This window comes from Marmota flaviventris, chromosome 8 (genome assembly GCF_047511675.1).
Source record: "Marmota flaviventris isolate mMarFla1 chromosome 8, mMarFla1.hap1, whole genome shotgun sequence".
Lineage (NCBI taxonomy): Eukaryota > Metazoa > Chordata > Mammalia > Rodentia > Sciuridae > Marmota > Marmota flaviventris.
The window spans coordinates 11,902,149-11,925,314 of record NC_092505.1 but is presented as its reverse complement, the minus strand read 5'-3'; the positions used below and the strand labels follow the sequence as shown (position 1 = coordinate 11,925,314).

The window sequence follows — 23,166 nt, the reverse complement described above, 5'->3', positions numbered from 1 at the left end:
CCTTTTTTTCTTGTCATTATTCCCTAAACAATACAGCGTAACATCCGTTTGCACCACATTCACATTTTTAGGCATCAGAAGCAATCTAGAGACGATTTAAAACACACTGGAGGGGGTGGGTAGGTTTTATGTAAACACTGTGCCATTTTATATAACAGACTTGAGCATCCTGGGATTTGGGGGGAGGGTTCCTGGAACCCATCGCCCACAGATACCAAAGGAGGACTGTTTAAGGATAATGGCATCTAACATAGAAAAATTAATAAGGAAAACTGAATCATTTTAATAGTTTTAAGCCACAATTTGGAAGCAGTAAATTTCATATTCTCACTAGAAGACTGGTGATATTTTAGACTGGTGATATTTTGTGTGATCCTTAGCTTCAGAGCCTTGTTCAACCTCAGCTTATCTTCAACCCCAAAGATCAGAAAACTTTTTATTTTGTGAAGGGCCAAATAGTAAATATTTTAGTCTTTGTGGACCAGTATGATCTGTGAAAGCACTGTGATAGCACTATGTCATTGTAGCAGGAAAACAGCCATTGATCACAGGTAAAAGAATGAGTGTCACTGTGTCCCACTAAAACTTTATTAGTAAAACAGGCAGGTATAATTTGTGCAGTCCTGTTATGGTCGTCAGAGTGATAGGAAGGAGAGGTGAAGCCAATGCACCCCGAGGACTCACCTAAGAAAACACCTTAATAAGCAAAGATTCAGTTGAACTGAATCTATCCACCAAGACGTGGAGCATACCCACGTAGATATCATTTCTCAACAATCATACTTCTTAAGATATAAGGGTTTCTCCTCACAGAAGCAAATTCCACTCGATCATGGGGCTCGTCTAAGAAACCAGCATTCACCAGAGTTCTGTAGCCATCTCTCCAAATGGCCTGGCTCAGCACCCCTTTTGGTAGCCGGCAGAGCCAGGGATGGGGTACAGGCTGTGTTCACTGAGCTGAAAGAGATAACTAGTCCACCAGGGGAGAATTCCATGCAGCAACTCATAAACCACTCCAGAATGAATAACCCAGTAGAAACTCCTACCTGCTGAATGGCCCAGAAGGGCCCAGAACAGCAGAAATTGACCACTGTCAGCCTTCTCATCCAAATACGTGGCTCTTCACTCTCCTGGACAGCTCTTTCTCCCACACAATTGAAACAGCAATTGCTTTTAGGTACTTATTTACCGCCTATTCCACACCTATCTCAGTTTTAGGCATCAAGGACAAAAACCCTGTCCTCATGGGGTTTACATCACATACCGTACAAATCCTGTCACCTCTACCTCAAAACACATCCAAAATCTATCTACCTCTCCCAGCTCTATCACCAGGACCCAGTTGACTGGCACCTCCTAATTGGTCTTCTTAATCTTGCCCTTGACCCTTCCGCATAGTATATTCTTGTGTTAAAAAGGAAGTAAGATCATGTCCATCCCATGTCCCCAGAGTCCCCACAATGGTCTGCAAGCCTTGCATACTCTGATTCCAACCCACTGCCCCAATCTCATGGGCTCCCTAATTAATCACCCCTTAGCTCTCTCTGCCCCTCCCTCATGCTCCTTAACAAGGCTGAGCACACCTGAAACACAGGACCTTTGCACCTTATCTCAACTATGCCCCCTACCCACCTTGATTTGCTCAAAAGTCTTTTTGGAGAAGCCCTATATTAAACCCCAGGACACCCTGGGACCCTATTGCCCTTCCTATCTTTGTTTTTCAATATACCATACTGTTTACATCCTCATTCGTTTATTTTCTATCTTTACACACAGTAGAATGTAAACCCCCTGAGGACAGGTTTTTTTGTCCTTGATGCCTAAAACTGAGATAGATGAGGAATAGGTGGTAAATAAGTACCTAAAAGTAAATTAATTCTCCTTGTATTTATCTTCCCTGGAATATTTCTGAGCATTGCTATTTTTTAAAAAAAATATATCTTATTTTCTAGCACAGTTTATTTTGATCTACTTTATATCTTCTCTTCCCTCCTTTCTTTTATTATCTAGAAACACTTATTGTGGGAATTTAAAAGGGTCTTTTTTTTTTTTTACTAAGTTTCTACGAAATCTTCACCCCTATGTCAACTCTATTAACCAACCAAATTTCATAATATTTTTTTAAAAGCCCCTTGATCATCTTTGAAGGATGATATGGAAATAACTCATTATTGTGCAAATAAAAGGCAAGAATCAAGCCATTATTCTGCTTGCATATGTAAACTAGATAAAAAAATTTCGAAAGGTAAGTAAAATCTCTCTTATAAAATTTTTCCAACTAATACATAGAGAAGAAATGACAATTAGAATATCACCTTTTTGTAATTCCTAAAGAAAAGGCCAGATCTAGACATCCATCGTAGCACACCAATGGCTGCTTAAACCATAAGGAGAAATGCTGAAGGGCACCCCAACAATGGATGATGGGGTGAAATGAAACCCATAAGGTTTTAATAAACAATGGTATATATTTCATAAGGTCATTTCATAAAGTAATTTCATTTCATAAAGTAATGTATTTCATGGCCCAACAATGAATGCTGTTGACAACACAAGTCAATAAGAACATCAATTCAACAAGAGGCGGAATGTGCACTTCCATGGAAGTCACACCGTCGTCTATGAAATATGCCCCCAAACTTGAACTTGAATCTCTCTGGTCCAGGCTTTAGAACACTGGAAATGTGGGAGGCAATGAAGCATACTGAATGACAGCCCAAGGATGCTGGCAGCAAAATCGACACTGTGGGAACTGTACAGACAAAAGACCAGCTTCTGATAAAATGCACAGCAAGCGGAACAAGAGAGGGCCGGGAACCAGCACATGAAATGTGACTCAAGAGACACACTGACCAGATGCAGTGGGCACTTTGCTTAGATCCTGTGATGACACTGAGGTATTTTTAACAAAGTATGAAAAAGTAATCATGAGATGATAAGGGAAATCTGAACATGAGTATTCAGTAATACCACAAAATGAATGACTGTCCAGTTTTACAGGATAATAGCACTGCGTGGGTGCCTAACCAAAGGAACCTTATCTTTTCAGAGTCACAGTGAAAGATTTACAATGTATTTGATTTTCTTCTTAAATCCACACCCCACGATTCTCCAGGCAAACATCCAGATGACTTCAGTTGTTTGGTTTCTGCAGCAGTAGCTGTTTTTTTTTTTTTTTTAAATAGATATTTTCTGTTTATTATCAGAAAATATAATCCCGTGTACATTTCCCATTACCTACCAGCATGGCTACACATCTCAGATTTTCCTACATCATCTTGTAACGTCTTCTTTTTTTTAATTTATTCTAATTTGTTATATATGACAGCAGAATGCATTACAAGTCATATTACACCTATAGAGCACGATTTTTCATATCTCTGGCTGTACACAGTGAAGACTCACACCATTCGTGTCTTCACACATGTAATTAGAGTAGTGATGTCCATCTCATTCCACTGCCTTTCCTACCCCCGTGCCCTCCCCCTTCCCAGGAGGCGCTTTTCACATACACCCATGAATGATGTATTACAGGAGTGAAAACCAGCAAACACCAAGCACAGATTTGGGGCTCTATGATGCACAAATACATAAAAAAGTAAATTTCTGTCTATGCCCATGAAGGTCCTAGAATTTTCTAGAGACAAGGCACCTAGGAGAGTGGAACTACTCACCACAGGGAGGTCAAGCTTCCAACAGTGTGAACATTGGGAATGCAGCCATCAACCTAGAAGGTAAAAGGAAAGACTTCTGAGTGACAAGCAGCTTTTGCAAAGTCCAGGCATTTCTTCCCGTTGGCAAAAAAAGGAGCACGTCATTCACAGAACTGTGTCAGAGGAGGCTTCAGCAAGAGCTAGCAGCAGAGGAAGGAAGCAAAGGATGGCGAAGTGCAAGCTGAGCAGAGTGACCCAGGATGCTGAATAAAGTCCACGCGGAGCCGACCTCAGTGGAGTCACCCTGCCTTCACCTCCTAGAGGAGCAATATCCCCAAATCAGCAACACAGGTGCAGCGAGGCTCAGAGTGCTGCTAACAAAAGCAAGAAAAGGCCAGGCACATTAGGGCACACCTGTAGGGGGCCCCAGTTATTGGTAGGTGGAAGCAGGAGGATCACTGGAGCCCAGGAGTTCAGGGCCAGCCTGAGCCACACACACAGATTCCATCTCTTAAAACCCACACGTGCACAAGAAGAGCAATACAAATTCACTTTTATTAAGGTGATTAAAATCGTAAAAGTTAGTGAATTCTCTTAATCAGGGAAGCAACACGTTTCAAGGAAAGGCAGGATTAAGATCAAGTAAAAATGAAAAATCAGATCTCAGAGTTGAGAGCAAGGCTGAGCTTCTTAACAATGAGAACCAGCCCTCGAGGGCCCTTGCAGGGACAGTGAGCCCCACATAGCTCTCAGTGTTGGGTGACCTAAGAAAAGCCGTCCTGGGGATTCCAAACAATCCGTGGTTTTCTAGTGGGTTATGCTGAAGGAAAAAAAAAATTATTTGGACACTGTTTTTAAATGGTAAGGCATTTACTCAGTCAAAGGTAGATGTCAAGGCTACTTCAGTTAGGAACACAGAAAGGCTCTCTGGGGATTTATGACCAGAGAGAGGGGTCAGTGGATGGGAAATTGCTAAAAAAGAAGCATCAGAGTTAGGGAGATTCTTGCTAAACCCACTCAGGATTCTTGCTGAAGGCTGGGCAAGGACTGAGACAGTGGAGGTGGGGGACGGGGAACCTGATCAGCTATCAAGGGTGGGAGATTCTTGCCAAACCGATCCAGCAGGATTCTTGCTAAAACTGGGCTTGGCAGGCCCTGAGACAGGATCAGGTTGAAAAGAAGGCTCAGAGAAGCTGGCTGGAGTTTGGTAAGATACAAGTCTTTTGTCAGTAATGGCAACTCGAGCTTAGAAACAGGTCCTGAGTCTTAGAGTCAAAGCCCAAGGCCACGGGAAGTATAAGCAGAAGCAAAGGAGCTGAAAGGGGACTTCCCAGCCCCAAACCCAGAGGCCTCGGGCCCACCTGGTGTCCGAATGTCATACTGCACATTCCTCAATTGCTTCCCCACATGTAATTTCCCTGTCTTACAAAAATCAAAACATGTCCCATTCTATACAACAAGGTACCAAATGATAAGGGTACCAAATGAAAGCCGCATGAGAAACTAATACAACTCCATGTGATATTGACGCAGATTGCTTCATCGTCACTAGGAACAATGAGCCTTTCAAAGGGGCCTTGTAATGACAAGATAGGAGAAGGGGGGAGGACTGGTTTTAAAAGCATCTGATAAAAACCAGGAAGCTTTCAATCACTAACGGAATTACAAAACTTCCCTAGCTCGAACTAAGCCATTTCCCGTGATGCTCAGGCCCCAGGCAGAGCACCTCAGGATGACAGGAGCTGCCACAGGCCCTCAAATGCGCCGACTGACTGCACTGGGCTATTTCGGTTTGCAAGGGTGATGTACTAACTACTCCTGGGTTACCCTTCAGGGGACTCACCCTCTTTGTCCACTGTGATCTGTGCCTGCAACCCCTTGGGATGTCCCAGTAGAAGTAATGAGGAGAGGTGATAGTAATGAGGAAGGTGATAGGAAAAGCAGGAGCATTTATCCCCTGCTTCCCAGCTTCTGGGTCACCTGGGGCCTGTCCATCATAGGTCATGGCTTGTCTTAGGTCACCTGCTCCCTCTGTCTTCAGTTCTAGGGGATGGAGGGCTTCCTCTTGCAACCCCAGTATACCTCCCTCTCCCTTCTGCTTCTCTGAACTCCATGACACTTTGATCCAACTCTCTGGTCACCTGTTTGAGTGTGCCATGGATTTTCCCACTCAGACTTTGACTGACAGCAGTGGAAAGCTGACTATGGTGGCGCACATCTTTAGTCCCAGCTAATAAGGAGGCAGAAGTGGGAGGTTTGGGGCCCTGTGAGTTCAAGGACAAAAACAAGCCAAGAAGAAATTAGGGCAACAGTGGAGAGGAGGGCGAGAATCAGAAATTCAGTTTTCCATATCTGCCTTCAATGGAGGCAGGAAAAGTGAGAGCCCAATTTTCCCCCCAGCAGTACTAGGGATTGAGCCCATGGGTGCTCTACCACTGAGCTACATCCCCAGCCCCTTTTATTTTTTTTTTATTTAGAGACAGAGTCTTGCTAAGTTGCTTAAGGCCTTGCTAAGTTGCTGAGGCTGATCTTGAACATGTGATCCTCCTGCCTCAGCCTCCTGAGTTGCTGCTATTGCTGGGGTGTGCCACTGAACCCAGGGAGAACTCAATTTTTAAGATAGTTTTCCTGGTATATTGGGACAAGGCAGGGCGTTCAAGCATGCTCAGATGGTGAGCGTGTCGATGGAAGCCCCAGTCCTAAAAAGCCGTTGTTGTGTGTTTGCATTTTTCTAAGAGAAATCCAGAAAGAAAAAGGTTTAAAATTTCATTGGATTCTCAAAAATGAACCACCAATGATGTTAAGAGACAATGTTGCAAAGGAAAGCACAGAAATAGCCACATTTCCCTGGGAAAAAAAAAAAGAGGCGCAGCAGATGGTACGCACCTAGGTCAGCCCTGGGGCAAGAGCACAACCGCTTCCCTCGCCAAGGGGGCTGGGACTGGAGGAGGATCCGCTGTCCCTGGCAGCCCACAGCCCACTGCCACCCGCCCCAGAAGGCAGCTGGGACAGTGTGTTCCTGCAAATCACTCACAGCTCCCTCCCAACAATCAAGTGACATTTGAAAAGCTCATCAGCTCAGCAGGTGCTCAAATGCACAAGCAATCCTGAAAACAGTTCCAAAAACAGTTCCGGGACTGAGGAAGAACCTCATCCTGTTGGGAAACCTGCAGCCTACTGAGACATGGGAGAACATCGAGGCAGAAAACCAGGAAGCAAAGAATACGCTGGAGACAGCAAAATAGCAGAGTGATCATACAGGAAATGTCCAGGTTGTCTAGGAGTGTGCACAGATGACCTCGCCCTAGGCAATAATCAGCCTTTACAGACACGTGGCCCCAGAGCCCAGGTCTGCCAGCACCTGCTGTGTGACCCAGGAAAAGTAGCACACCCTCCCTGGGCTACAGTTTCTCCTTGGGTAACATGAAGAGATGATCCTTCAATGCCAACCTCATAGGGCCATTGTGGGGTTGATAGAAAATAAAAGTGTTTTGTCAGGTCCCTTGGACTCAGTAAATGCCTTCCCGGGTCTGTTTTTCCATCCTCACCAGGGGTCTTCTATTTCCTACACTATTTGGGTGGTCAGATACAAACAAACAGAAGGTGATGAGGCTGAGGAAATGGATGCCAAAGGACAATGGCTCCTGAGGGTCCAGAAACTCTAATCCACCTGAAGCCCCAGGACTGCGCCCATCTCCTTAGCTGCGGTCCCTTCCCAGATGTACCAGGTCCTTCACTCCAAGGCAGAAGGCCAGGATGACTTGGGATCCTTGTTCAGGAGCCTTGATTGACACCTGGCCTTGCAGAGGACTGACTGGGTGGCCTTGCACAAGTTATGTCATCTGTGACTTGGTTTCTTCATCTGTCGTTCAGATATAATCCCAATCCTAGTCCCTGTGTTTTCATGAGAATTAACTAAATTCATGCAAAGTTCTTAGAATAGTGTCGAGTGTACAGAAATAACTCAACAAATGCAGGCTGTCATAATGCCTGGCACATTTCAGCCAGTTTCTAAGGGCCATTTAACAAAGAGCCTCTGTGCTCCAAAGAGCTGCCAAATGCTGGCATCACAAGCCCACGGACCAGCTACCACGTCACGTCCTTGATCCTGAGATGTGCTGCATGTTTTAACGTTCCCAAAATTCACTAGACTCCACATGTAACATAGATTTTCTCATCTGTTAAGTGGGGATAATAACGGCATGGAGCTAATGGGATCGGTGGGGGATGAGAGATTAATATGTGCAAAATGTTCCAAACAAGGCTTGGCTCGGGATCCTCATCAGAACTTGGTTCTCCGCAAGTGTTTTAATCGTCATGGTGTATGAATCGATCTGAGCCACTGCAAGCCTTCCCGCTCCAACAAATGTGGAAATTCTCCCTCACCCCTCACTCCATTCAGGAATCACCTGCCCTTGGTACCATGGATGCTGCTGTGGGTGGGGCTGCTGAGTGGCAGGCACCTGCTGGACCGTTACCATCCCACAGGCTGCCCAGAGCTGGTGACCTACAGAACATGGTTAGGAAGTCGCTGCATTGCACATATTGGATCTTGATGCTGTCAAAGGCCACCAGAGAAGCCAAGAACCAAGGCTGTGGAGGAATCTGTAGGCTCCTTTGCTCGTAACGAAGTCTAGAGTTCCATAACATCACTGTAAGTTGAGTGACCCCTGCCCAAGATGGGACTGGAAGTGGTTCAGATTTTAGGCTGTTTTCAGATTTCGTAATGTCTGCATATACATAATGAGGTATCTTAGAACTGGGACTCAAGTCTAAGCAGGAAATTAATTTGATTCCTATACATATTATATACAAGGTTTCACGGTGTGGAATTTTCCCTTTGGAGTGTCAGGTCAGGGCTCAAAGAGTTTCATATGTTGGAGTGTATGGGGTTTTTAACCAAGGATGCTCAATCTATATCTTCCTTTCATTTGTTATTTTAGCTGCTCCTTGCTACCCTTGGAGACTTGAGGATTTTTAAATAAACAAGGGCACATTCAATGAAAGGTAGACTCCAGAGAACGTGGGCTCTGGTCAGACCAACTGGTCATAAATACCGATTCCCTCAACTATTAGTCACCTGGCCTTGGGCCAGTCCCCCACCCACAGTGTGCCTCAGTTTCCTCACCTGTAAGATGAGGATAGCAGCAGCTAGTGAGCAAGTAATGAGTAAATGAATTAACACATGAAGCTCTTTGGAGAAGCTCTATGCCCACAAGCTCCCACAAACCTGGGCCACTTTTATTCTATAGCACCCAGAAGCCCTGCAAACCACCTATTTTGGTGAAGTTGTGTGTAGGGAGAGCAAGTGGTCTTTTCCAGCCAGTAAATTGAGATGACAGATCAGCAGGACAGCCGCCACCTCCCCCCACAAGCTGTGTGACTGCGAGCTAGCGTGGAAATTCTCTGAACCCCTTCTTCGTCCCCAGCTATCTGGGGTGTAGCTACTGTACAGGACTATTGTGAGCAATGAGAACACGTTGTGTAGGCATGAAATAAATGCTTTTCTGCATCTCTTAATCTTCCCTGGGGCATCAAGCAGACTGCAAAAGCAGAAAGTAAATTCTTGCAACTCTCGGAAAGTGTGTCACCCACCTAGATTAAAGCCCTTGGGTACCCGAGACCCTGTGGCCAGCTAGGACTAGTGATGTTTTCCTATCCACTGAGCAAGGCATCTGCCGACTTCACAGGGGCACACTCACGTGGCCCATCTTCCAGCACTAAGATGTCAGCCACTTTCTACCAAATGCTCAACGAGCAGGAACCACAGTCAAAAAGCTCCAGTGGAGAAGGAGGAAGAGGCCTGGGATACACAGACCTCCTCCGCAAAGACTGACTCTAACGATAAGCTCAGAGAACCTTGGACAGCTACGGCACGAGGCGGTGTCTGATCATTAGCAGAAAAGCTAGGGAAGGTCATTTTTATATAAACATCTGAGGGATAAAGAGTGTGGATAAATGTCAAAAACAATGCCCCAAACGGCTGCAAGCCTGCTTGCTTACACAGCTGTTTCCTTCTTCAGACAAATGATAAAACATCAGCACTTCCGAATATAAATCATCTTCAATTAAGACATTTCTGCGGGAAAGCTCTTTTGGCAGGACAAACGGAATATTTACCACTCTTCTCCGACTTGGATCTTTTGAGGTTGGCAGGGCGATTTATTTTTGTTGATTAAACAAAATACAAATGGAAAGGGCCTAAAAATTGATTAGCCAATTAAACTCAATGATTCTCAACAATGCAATGCGCATTATTAGCTTTGCCATAGTTATAAAAATGCCTCCTAGCTCTACTGTCATTTGCAGGATTTACACCATTGATATTTGTGCTGACAGAAAGATGAAGTAAGGACCGGATTATGCAAAATTTGTCTTGTCTTATGTAGGAACAGAAGGAAGAGAAATGATGAAGGGCTTGGGTACTTTCAGGGAGAATGAAAGTACTGTCCACATTGCATATGGAAATTCTTGAAAGAATGATCTGGGCTGAGGGAAAGAGCTGTTGTCACTCGTTCTGGGCATACTTGTTCTTTAGTAAATTACAGATTTGTTAATAGGGGCCAATTTGTTGAGACAACAACAATCATAAATATCCAGATTCTTCATCTTCCAGGGCGATGAGCATCCAGACAGGCAACCAAACCAAATGATGATGTTAGATGCTTCTGCAAAATGGATTGATGCACACAGGGCACCATAAGCGTATCTCACTCAGTCCAGAACAGTTTTTCTTCAGTGTCCCTGCGAGGTCAAGATCACAACTGCAAATAAAGTCACTTACAATAGTCATAAACCCGGGGCAGCAGAATGCGGACGCTTCCTGGTGGTCAGAGCATGAACATGGAAGGCTGCTGTGCATTCTTAAACTTGATTGTACATAATTGTTAATCACTGACCCATTCTCCAACCTTCCTGGGCTGGAACATGTTGCTAGGCAACCAATTTTGCTCTAGATATTTTCTGAAAGCTAGTGAGTCAACAACCAAGTGTCAACTAAGTAAACACTAACCATTAGAGACAGGTTCAGATAAATAAGAGTGCCCAGCCTCCTTAGGGCACATGCATCTCATGTCCTATCTTAATGCAGACTCATATTTCCCATGCCTTACAATTGAACAAATAGACTATCTTAGGTGGAAATAGATGAAATTGCCCTTTTGGTAGCTCAATTTGGCAATTTATATGGTTTAACCTAATAACTTATAAGTGGGAGGTTTCTACTAGCTGTGAAACAGAGGCACTATTTTCATCCACTAGCATAATCACAATTGTGCTTTGCATCAATAACATCTCATTTACCTAGTCCACACGTGTCCTAAAATTCTCTTTATAAGAAACAGTTAGGAGAGGCAAACAGCTTGCAAATGCCTGAATAAGAAGTCGCATTTGTTTTTCCACTTTGGACTTTTAAACTGAGTTGACTATTGCTTGTACAATATCCACACATTCCCTGCCTTTTCCAATGCTCAAATCCTCAGAGAATGGAACTAAGTTTATTGTTCTAATCTAAGATTTGGAACACCAGAGGACATCCTGAAGATGAGAATGGAACTGCCAAGTTCAGGAAAGAAGCTCATTTAAGGGGAAAGAGTAGGGAAGGCAGGGTGGCTGGAATCATGGAACATGACGCCATTCCTGAGATGGTGGGGAAATCTCATGACTTTCCACGTTCAGATTCAAGGCAGCAAAGACCATCAAAGTCAAGAAGTGCTAAAGAGGGCTGGGGGTGAGCTCGGCAGTAGAGAGTGCTCACCCAGCATGCACAGGACCATGGGTGTGATCCCCACCATTGCAAAATGAAGATGGAGGGGTGAGGAGAAGAAGGAAGGGGAAGAAGAGAAGGATGAGCAGAAAGGAGAAGAGGAAGAGAAGAAGAAGGAGAAAAAGTGCTGGGGATTCTGAATAATAACCAGATTAGGCAGTACATACAGATAGATGATTAACCTCCTTAAAAAAAATTGATAAAAATTCATAGTTGAAGGGTTCACTCGCAGTGAAGTTTAAGGTTAGATTTTTGGTTTAATTGAGCATAGGTTTGAATACCTATGCTCAGTTAAACCAGATGGATGGATGGATGGATGGATGATGGATGGGTGAATGGATGGATAGATGATGGATGGGTGGATAGATGGGTGGATGGATGATGGATGGGTAAATGGATGGATGGATGATGGAAGACAGTGGTCTGCTAGTATGCGATTATACAGGCCTGCAATCAATGTTACAGTTTTAAGAATTTTGGGGGCCATTATAACTTTCTAACAACCAAAATTAATTGTTTCTAGGATTATTAAGTAATAATTTATAAACGAGACACAAGTAAACTTTACATTGGACAAATGGCAAATTGTCTTCAAAAGGCAATAGAAAATTTATTCATGCCTGGATGAGTCCATTAAAATATAACCAGGCTTTCTGCTGAGTCTGGATTTCTTTTATTACAGACTTGTAATTAAACATGTTAAAAAAAAAAATCCCGGACAATAAAGAAACAAGTAAAGTGGGTTTTTTCTTCAACTCCGGGCTTCCCTTATTTCCACTCCCCACCACCAGTTGTTTGACTACTCTGTACAGAAACAGCATCCTAATACACAATCTACTTGCTTTCTCATTCAAAGCCATAATACAGATGATAGTTTTAAATGGAATTCTCTGGAGCTTTCAATATTCACCATTCACATTGTCCAAAGCTTCAAAATAAAGTTCAATAATAAAAAATCATCCTTCCGGGGCTGGGGCTGGGACTCAGCGGCCTCGCATTTGTGAGGCACTGGGTTCAATCCTTAGCACCACATAAAAATAAGTAAATAAAATAAAGGTATTGTGTCCAACTACAACTAAAAAATAAATATTTTTTAAAAAATCATCCTTCCTGTCTGATTTGACAACAATTTAAAAACACCAAAATTGTGATTAATTATTCATCTCTCCCCAAACTCCAAGGTAACTATTAGAGGCCCAGGAAATAGGAAAGAGATTTTCCAATCCCATAGGTATGCCCAAGGAAATGCAGCCCAACACGAACAGGGTGCCCACAAATGGCGGGCTTACCCTGGGGTCCCAAAGGAGTAATGTCTATATTACACACACACACACACACACACACACATATACACACACAAAAATGAGATAAATTAATTCCGGAAATACTAAAGACTAAGGAAATATTAAAAGTCAAGTAGATTTCGAAGTAGATTTTGAAGCTCCACTTCATACTGGGAGAAGAAAGTGATTTCAACAGGGACATTTTGAACCACCTGCAAAGAGAATTCTGAGCTTGCTGGAACCCACAACTATTGAGACAAGGGACAACAAAGGCATCTCCATGAGCATTAGAACTGTCAGGCTGCATATGTGCAAGTAGAGGGAGGAGTGCTCCAACCCGGTAATTATTAAGCCGTATCAGAGCCTGTGGTTTCCTTATGTAAGGGAGGCAGCTACAGACTTGAATGCTGGAGACCACAATCCTAATCTCAGTCCAACAAATAGACTTTAAAAGATCTGTGGAAGTAGCTCAGTGGTAGAGCACTTGCCTAGCATGGTGAAGCCCTGGGTTCAATCCCGAGCACCACACACACACACACACACACAAAAAAAAAGTTGTGTCTCCTCTTTAAATGGAAGTTTTCTTTGCTATAAAACAGGAAGACTTGACTAAAGGGGCTCTAAAATTTGTAACATATTTCTGTTTGATAAAAACTATGTGCATGGATGGATGGATGGATAGATGATGGAAGGATAGGTGGATGGATGGATAGATAGATAATGGATGGGTGGATGGAAGGATGGATGGATGGATGGATGATGGGTGGGTGGATGGATGGATGGACATATGATGAATGGGTGAATGGATGGATAGATGATGGATGGGTGGATGGATGGATGGATGGATGGATGGATGAATGGATGATGGATGGGTGAATGGATGGGTAGATGATAGATGGGTGGATGGATGGATGATGGAAGACAGTGGTCTGCTAGTATGTGATTATACAGGCCTGCAATCAATGTTACAGTTTTAGGAATTTTGTGGACCATGACAGAAAAAATTACATCATGGAAATCAGCACACTACAAATGAGGCCTTCTTATTAACCCCAGGAAGCCAGTTAATGAACACACCACTGAAGGAAGAGGAAAGGGGAAAAAAGGGAAAGAAGAAAGGAGATACAAGGGCAATACGTGTAAGTACAAAGTCTTCCAAGGAGGCTAACACCCCACATCTCCATGTCAATACACTTAATATTGTCTCTGCCTAAAACACCATTCCCCACGGGACGCTTTGCCCAAAGAAACCACCTGTTTCAGGTACGCCATCCATGATGACTACTCTCCATTTATGAGATGCTCTAACACAGAGTCTCATGGCATTCTGTAATGACATCCCTGTGCCCTTTTAGGTGATACCTACAATACAGTTTGCCACTGTCCGTTTAGCCAGGCCCAGGACATGACCAGCTAATTTAGGACAGCAACTATTCATTTTAGCTCTTGGTGCTTAATGGCCCACAAAGACAGGTACAGAGTTGGCATCTGTTCAGTAAGTTCTGAATGAAAGCAACATTTTTAACTTCAAGACAGAGCAAATCGTTTGCTGATAAAAGGTCCAGCCTCAAAGAAACGCATGTATTCTATCCCAGCCCTCACTGGATGGGAGGAGATTTTCCCAGGGCTTAAGCTTTTCAAGTCCCCTTATTGCTAGATTGAGGTTTTCCATTAAATCAGTTAACCTACATTTGTCACAAAACAGTGCAGTGTGTCACTGACCCACTTTGTCTCATTCCTTTGCAAGTCAATGACATCCACATGTCACTATGAATTGCGTTTTTAACTAAGATATTAAGTATATTTGTCCTGGATTTACCCAAGCGGGAGCTGGGAGCATTGGGATTCAACCCCAGGTCTCATTGCTTAATGCACAATCGGGCTTGGAGCAGACGGTTTAAGCTTTCTCGTCCTCAGTCACCCAGCCCATCAAATGAAGGCACAGATGAGGGAGAGGGGAGACAGGGAGCCACCGCCCTGCCCTGCGCAGCATAAAGGCAGGCACACTGGCCCTGACCTGGGGTGTGCCTACAGAGCGCACGGCTGTCACTGTTGCAAGGAAGGACAGAAGGGTTCTATCACAAAATGCCGCAGAACGGAGTGGCTTAAACAAAAGAGATTTGTTTTCTCACAGTTCTAGAGGCTGAAAGTCTAGAACCAAGATGCAGCAGGGTTGGTTTCCTGGGAGGCCTTTCTTCTTGGCCAGTAGTCAGCTAGCTGCCTTCTAGCTCTGTCCTCACACAGCCATTCCTCTACACACTCAGAGAGAGAGAGAGAGAGAGTGCTTGTCTCTTCCTCTTCTTAATAGGACACCGGCCTACTGCATTATTAATGTTTGATAATGTAAACACTAAATTATCTCCAGTCCTATCTTTAAGCCCTCCGTGGTGGTACTGTGCTACTGCGGCTCTAGCAAAGGAACACAACCTCTCTGATACATCTTGTAATTCATGCTTCCCCAGGAGGAAGAGGGCTTTCCCGGTTGGCAAGGTTGGGAGAAGATACTGAGCACCCAGGGCCCAGCACCCACCAGGCTTTCTCTTCTGGGAGCCAAGCATCCTATTCCTGGGACTGGCAGCCTTGCAACTGGGGAGGGAGGTGAGCAAGCCCCCTTGGCCCTCTAAGCCTGTTCTCCAACTAGCTTTGTCTGTAACAATGCTGATATTCTGACCTCCATCTGTCTGAGTTCTGTGCTAAATTCACCAATTGGCTCTAAATTCTGGGAGAATGAGGTGATTCATTATCACCCTTCAAGCCCCCACAGTGGCCTTGAGCCACACAGTCCCAACAATACATCATCTTTGCAAATCCCACAGACCTCCCTGTGGAGGGAAGAAATGTCTCTTGATGCTATGGTAAGAAATGTCTCTTGATGCTATGGTTCAACGGTGTCCCCAGAATTTCATGTATTGGAAACTTAATCCTCAAATTCCTATATTGATGGTATTTGAAGGTGGAGCCTTGTGAGGTCATGAGGATTACATATGGTCACCTGGGGGAGTCCCCATAATGTGACGTGTGGTTTCATAAGAAAAGGAGGCAAACCTAAGCTGAACACACTGGCTCTGTCTCCCCATGTGATGCCCTCCTCGGTGTCATGATGGAGCAGGAATAGCCCTCACCAGAGCTGGCACCATGTTCTTGGCCTCGTCAGCCTCCATAACTGTGCGTTAAATACACTTCTCTTCTTTACAACTACTCAGTCTTAAAAAAGAAAGTTGCACTAAGACACTTGGCCATCATTAAAGGACTGTTAAGCAGGGAAAGCCAACCCAAGTCTTCTAAGAAAAAATTCTACATTCCTCCAATAAAATCACTGTTTTGATTTATGACAGCTGGTCATGTACTCAAGAAGACCTTAAGACTTAAGTGAGACCTTATGTCCAGTTAGTTACAAACTAAGCAGACCTAGTCTTTCGAAGCCAAATAGTGGGTCAGCCAGGGGGAACAACTTTAGCATGTCGGGTAGAAACTAAACATTTGGGTTTTGTTAATGGGACTAATTCAAGTACCTTCCTGGCCAGAAGCTATAAATATGCCCAATACTTGTGGACCTGCAGACTCCAACAGGCTGCCATTGAGGAAAGGAGTTAGTGAGAGCACACCACTTCCCACCACAGACTCTTTCCCCTCCCTCTCTTCTCTTCTTTGTACCTACCAACAGTCTAGACTTACTGGTGGCAGCCAGGATCATGTAGATTCAGAGATTAAGAGGTGGGAACACTCTGAAATGATTAGCTTGAAGCCATCCTAAGGTCAGTCTGGGGGACAGAACACCACTGTGATTGTGAGGGTTTACATATGAGGCATCCGTCCCCCAAGCTCATGTGTGAGACAATGCAAGACCATTCTGGGGTGGAATGATTAGGTGGTGAAAGGCTAAACCTAATCAGTGCATATTCCCAGTGAGATGGGTTAACTGGGTGGTAACTGTAGGGAGGGAGGGAGTAGCTGGCGGAGGGGGGGTCACTGGGGACCTGTCTTTGGAGTATATATTTTGTCCCTAGTGAGTAAGAGCTCTCCCTCTCCCTCCCCTCCCTCTCTCTCCTGCCTTGATGCCTTGTCCTGAGCTGCTTTCCTCCTCCACTCCCTTCCGCCATGATGTTCTGCCTCATCTAAGGCCCAGAGCTATGGAGTCAGCCAGCTGTGGACTGAGACCTCTGAAACCATGAGCCAAATCAACTTTTCCTCTAAAATTGTTATCAGCTCTTTTGGTCACAGCAGTGAAAAAGCTGACTAAAATGGTGGTTGACTCCGTAACTGGCCGGCCAGGGGCAAAGGACAGATCTAGGCACACTGGTAATAAAATTCGTTCCAGATCTATAGACACTTCTGTGGTACATGAGTTTACAATGATCCACAACTCCAGAATAGGTGGGGAAGACTGAAAATGTGATTCCCCACTATCTGACCATCTAACCACAGGAGCCCCGAGTGTCACGTGGTCACGAAAAACAGAAAACAGAAGAAAATGCGTGCTTACAATGGATCTAGAAAAAAGGGAGCTTAACAGTCAAAGCACGGCTGGAAGACTGGAATCAATGATAGGAAACAAACCCATTTCAAGGAGGTCTTTTGACAACCTGGAGAACAATCCAGAAAGAAGTCAGCAGGATCCTGTTTGGCCTAAGAACAAAGTCTAAGGAATGAGAGTTGGAGGAAATGGTGATGCTGAAAGTCGAAACAGAGCTATAGGGAAGAGCTGTGGGCAGAGGTGCACACCTGTAATCCCAGCAATTCAAGAGGCTGAGGCAGGAAGATCGCAAGTTCAAGGCCATCCTCGGCAACTTAGCAAAACCCTATCTAAAGATAAAAATAAAAGGGCTGGGAACGTAGCTTATGGTAGAGTACAACTGGATTCAATCCCAATATTGCAAAAACAAACAAATAAATAAAAGGGGGGTGAACATGATGAAGATCTTCAGAAACTTGCCTGCACTTAAGCCAACGGTAAAAGTCACCGGAAGAGGGATTTCTACTCAGTATTAGCTAAAATTAGAGATGTCTAGAAAAATGCTGAAAGGGGCTACTTGGTAATAACCTTTTGATTGCTACATGGAGGAGGTGATAGGCCTAGAGACCCCATTGGTTAGGGGTGTTAGCCTAGGAGTTGCAGCATTAAGTTGAATGAGCCACAGTGACCATCATGTCCTTCTGAGCCCAATGATAAAACCTAAGCCAGATGCAAGGGATGCATCAATACCTCCAAGGTGAGCTGGGGCTCCTTGCTGGGGGACATGTCCCCCATCACACATTACAAACCTTTTTCACTCACTCCTGACACCAAATCGGTGGGGGGAAGGGCATCCTCACACCAACTAACTCGCTAACTCTGGAAACCAGCTGATGGCCCTACCATTCAGTTCAGCTCTGACTCTAACTCACCAGTGCTTGAGGGTCAGCACAGACCTCACAGGCTAAGGGCTCAGTCCCCTGAGACTGCCCGTACTTCAGACACCAGCTACAAATGTCGGGGGGGGCCCGGGTACCCACACTTCTGCTTATACAACTACAAATTCAGGGGTTCCCATGACCCCCTCCTCAGGTTCAATAATTTGCTGGAATAGCTCACAGAATTCAAGAAAACTGTTTGCTTACTCTTACAGGTTTAGTATAAAGGACGTGAGCCAAGTATGAGAAATACATATGGTGTGGGGAACAGAGCTTGGATGCCCTCCCTGGGTGCATCTCTGCACCCTATTGTGTAATGAGCTTACAGAAGTCCCAGAAGGAGGAAGTCATTGGCTGTCGGTGATGAACTCAATTTCCAGCCTTTCTGGAGGGGAGGATGGAGCTCAAAATTTCAACCTCTGATCACATGGTTTGATCTTTCTAAAGACCAGCGCCCATTCCAAAGCTAAGGCACCCCAGCACTGAGCATCACATTAGCAAGCAAAAGAAAAACATTCTATCACTCCAGATTCCCAAGGTTTTAGCAATTGTGTACCAGGAACCAGGACAAGGACCAAACCTATATTCCTTATCACAAACATCTTGAGATATATTCTGCACAGACTTACAGATCTGACCATCTCTTCACCTGGGCTCATGAGTCCGGCACGAGGAAATCAAGAAAGGGCTTCTATTTTCGGAGTCTGTGCCTGTTTGTTTTGCTTCTCTGCGGTGCCGGCTTCTGGTGGGAGGTGGGAGGAGAGTGCAGAGTGGGAGCCATGAGCACAACAGAAGGGCAACACTAGAGGCAAGCTGACATCCAGGGACACACCCACCCGCCACCCATGTGCATCTGGCGAAGGGAATCTCAGGCTTGCCAGTCCTCGACTAAACCAGAAGCATCCCCAGCCAAGGCCACCCTAAGCTGAAAACATCGTGGGAGACCTTGGCAGTGACCCAGCGCAACACAAGGACTCTTCTAACTACTCAATATTAATAATAATGAATATCATTTATTGAGCTGCGCCTCTGCCAGGCACTGTACATGACTGATCTGTCATCATCATCATCATCAACGAGTGATGACGGTGTTTTCTATCTGTTGGGAAGATACAGAAGCTCCAACACCGAGTGACCTGCCACCAGCCATGTAGCTAGTAAATGAAAAAGGACACGAACCAGGTGCGCCTGGTCACGGAGTCGCCACCGCATCGTGTCATGCTGCCTGTCTTCTGTAAGTCCCCAGACCCAGGTTTAGAAAGAGACATTTTATAAACACAAGTGAACCTATGTAGGCTAAAACCAGCAAGTCCCCAGCAAATGCTGCAACCGGCACCAAACCCTCGCCCTACTCCTTTGTTTTACCAAGTCTGAGGTCTTGAAACCACACACGGGCAACTGTACCCCACGCATCAACCCAAAAGATTCAGTGTGTAAAAGGCAGAGTGGGTCTTGTGCCAAGGAGTCGGAGCCAGTTTATTTTAGTCTCAATGTTAAGACAGCCAGCACCAGGTTGAGGCTGAGAAATGCTCCTTCTAATTAAAACTTTATTTTCAAACACATGTCACAGTTTCAACGTGGTGAGACTCTTTGCTTGCTGTGCGGATTCCTCAGAGTAAAAGCAGCTGCTTCTCCTGACAGTCTCTTCCATTCATTCTGGAAAAACCAGAGGATGCCGAAGAGCTTCGCTATACCCAAGGCAGGAATGATGGGAGCCCGGGAGCCCGAGAGCTCCCGAGAGATCCCGAGAGAATCCGAGAGAATTGCAGAAGCAAGGCTGAGAGGGGACTCTTGCAAATGTAACAGCGTAGCAACAACCACTTCCTGATGGCTCTGCAGACCCGGTCGAGGAGGAACCTGACCAGAGATGACATCCTCTGTCCCCATCCGGTAGGAGAGCAGAATCTGGCATGAGATGCTCACAAGCAAATCCAAAGCAGCCTTGGAAAGAAAGATGTCCACTGACCATTGATGGACAAGGAGCCAGAAAACCCAGGTCTATAGACTGCATGCTCATGTCCCCTGAAAGTCATGTTGAAACCCTCCCCCTCAAGGTGAGGATACTCGGAGGTGGGGCCTTTATAGGTCATGGGTCATGAAGGTGGAGCCCTCATGTACCAGGTTAGTGCCCTCATGAGACAGACCCTAGAGAATGGCTGGGCCTTCCACAACATGAGATCACAGAAGAAGGTGGCCGTGTGTGAGCCAGGAAGGAGGCCCCCACCAGACACAATCCGATGGCACCCCCATCTTGCACTTTCCAGCCTCCAGAGCTGCGCTGTTTATCAGCCACCAGTCTACAGCCCGTTCTACCAGCTGATGCAGATGGGAGCCCCCACTAAGAACACTGTACCCCAACTGTCTGTCACTCTACATATCCCCCCACATACTGGACTCTGCAGAGGCTGATATGGTGGGGTCGGTGCACATGCCCACAAGTACAAGCTCAACACATTGATTTGTCCACACCTGCTGGCCGAATCAACACCATGGAGCCACACTATGGATGGCCTCTGACCCAGTTCTCCTCCAAGGAAGAGACCATAATAAAATTATAGCAATTCTTCTTAGAGTGTGAAAATTAGGGTGAGGAATGAAAAGAAAGGCTTTTCTTTTTAGAAAGAGAATTTTTTAATATTTATTTTTTAGTTTTCAGCGGACACAACATCTTTGTTTGTATGTGGTGCTGAGGAAAGAACCCGGGCCGCACGCATGCCAGGCGAGTGCGCTACCGCTTGAGCCACATCCCCAGCCCCCGAAAAGAAAGGCTTTGAAGAAGACTGAAAGAGCAGAGTACAGTGAGTTTTCAAATCTTCTGCCTCCACTTTCTTACTTAAAAATCCAGCTATTAAGTCAGCCCTTGAACTCCACAGCACTGCATGTCCTATAACAGATTCCTGCTCACCCAGGATGGGACCCTACAGTCTGTCCACAACCCTGACTCAGCCATGGTCATCTTCTTTTTCCAAGGGTCCCTGCTATGGCTGGTCCTATAGTCTGCATATCTGTGCCCCCAAAATTCATATTCTAAATCCTAACCCCCAAGGTGACAGTATTAGAAGTAGAAACTTCTGGAGGTTCTGTAGCCAGCTCTTTGTTTCTATGACAAACTACATGAGACCTAAACTACCTTATAAAGAAAAGAGGTTATTTTGGGCTTGTGGTTCTGGAAATATAAAGTCAGGGGCCTCATGGTGATACCTTCTTGCTGGCAAAGTCCCAAGGCAGAACAGAACATCTCAAGGAAAGAGACCAGAAAACATGTGCCTATGTGTATCTCTCTCCCTCTGCTTGGGAAGCCACCAAGGTCAATCATGGGGACTCCACCCTAGCTAATCCTAATCACTTCCTAAATGCCCGCCTCCAAACACCATAGCTGGATTAAGTGTCCACCCTCTTAATACCATTAACATAGGACGATAGGGTTAAACTAGAGCAAAGGATGCCTGGGGGTCACTTAGACCATATCTGGACCACAGCAGAGGTGATTAGGTCACAAGGGCTCTTAGACCTCAAAAACCTGGCTAGCCCTCTCCACCTCATGAGGACAGGAAGAAAAGGCACCACCTGTGAACCAGGAAGCAGAACCTTCCAGGTGCCAAATCACCCACCTTGACCCTGGCCTTCTCCGCCTCCAGAATTGTGAGAAACAACCTTCTGTTATATTTTAGCTCCCTGTCTCTGGTATTTTGTGATAGCAGCCCCAGTAGACTAAGGCAGCTGGGCGATAAACTAGAAAAGGATACTCTCCTTTTCCATCAGTGGCCGAATAACAAAGCCTACCAGCAATACTGGTTCTACATGATGGAGAAGAGACCACAAGAGGTGAGACAGGCAGCACACACGACATAGGGTGACCCTGGGACTAGAACCATTCGTGGGATAATAAATTCACAGAGCAGCAGAAAATCAAGAGCAAATCTGGAGTGAGTGGCAAGCTCCCTCCACAGAAGCCAGGCCACTCCTCAACTCAGGCACATTCTGACTGGTCCCAGGAAAGTAGCCCCAGGTGATCTCAGACAGGGGCTGCTCTAGCTTTGGATAGGAAGTGTCTCCCAAAGCTTATGTGTTGATAGCAGGGTCCCCAGCTCAGGGCACTATTAGGAGATGGAGGAACTTCACGAGGTGGGGCCTAGAGGGAGGAAGTCAGGCCACTGGAGGTGCGCCTTTGAAGGAGATACTTGGAACCCCAGCTCCTCCTCTCTCTCTGCTTTCCAGGGGAAGCCCAGGACCAGAAGCTTTGCTCCATCACACAGTCCCCTGCTGAGATGTTCTACCTCACCACAGGCCCAAAGCAACAGGGCCAGCATCCATGGACTAAAACCTCTGCAACACTGACCAAAATAAACCTTTCTTCTTTATAAGCTGACTATCGGGTATTTTCTCACAGTGATGGAGAGCTAACACAAGGGCCATTCTCATCCTCACACCCCTTAAAATAGAGAATATGCAGCGATCCAGATACAAAGGACTGTGCTCTTGGAGAGACATTTTATAACCAAAACCCACGATGCATTGCTATATTTGAAGGTGTCCCCAAAAAGTTCATGTGTTGGATACTTAATCCCCAAATTTTTCTGTTCACGGTATTTAGAGGTGGAGCCTTTGAGGGTAACTAAAATATGAGGAGTTCATGAAGCCAGGGCCCCCGTGATGGAATGAGTGGTTCTGTAAGGAGAGGGAGAGACCCAGCTAGATGCTCGCTCTGTCTCAACATGCGATGCCCACCGCCACGTTACAATGCAACAAGAAGGCCCTCCCCAGATGCCGAGCAGACGCTGGAGCCATGCCCCTGGATTTCTCAGCCTCCAGAACTATGAGGCAAATAAACCCCTATTATTCTTTTTTTTTTTTTTTTTTTTTAGATATTGATGAACCTTTATTTTATTCATTTATTTATATGCAGTGCTGAGGGTCAAACCCAGTGCCTCACACATGCTAGGCAAGTGCTCTACCACTGAGCCACAACCCCAGTCCTAAACCTCTAATCTTTAAAAAAAAAAAAAAAAAAAATCACCCAGTCTCAGGTATTTTGTTAAAGCAGCAGAAAATGGAGACTAAAGCATTTTCTAGG

General features: G+C 45.2%; 1 protein-coding gene across 8 annotated transcripts in view; it reads right to left on the bottom strand.

The window, feature by feature from the left end:
* Nucleotides 1-23,166, bottom strand: part of Tiam1 (TIAM Rac1 associated GEF 1) — a 366,772-nt gene that overhangs the window by 276,328 nt on the left and 67,278 nt on the right. For 6 of the 8 annotated variants that reach the window (XM_071615093.1, XM_071615094.1, XM_071615092.1 and 3 more), the window contains one exon: nt 3,675-3,727. The gene's annotated coding sequence lies outside the window, so the exon portion shown is untranslated. Of the gene's footprint in view, nt 1-3,674; nt 3,728-18,721; nt 18,786-23,166 lie in introns of those variants that run through there. The other 2 variants (XM_071615096.1, XM_071615097.1) reach the window with 2 other exon arrangements.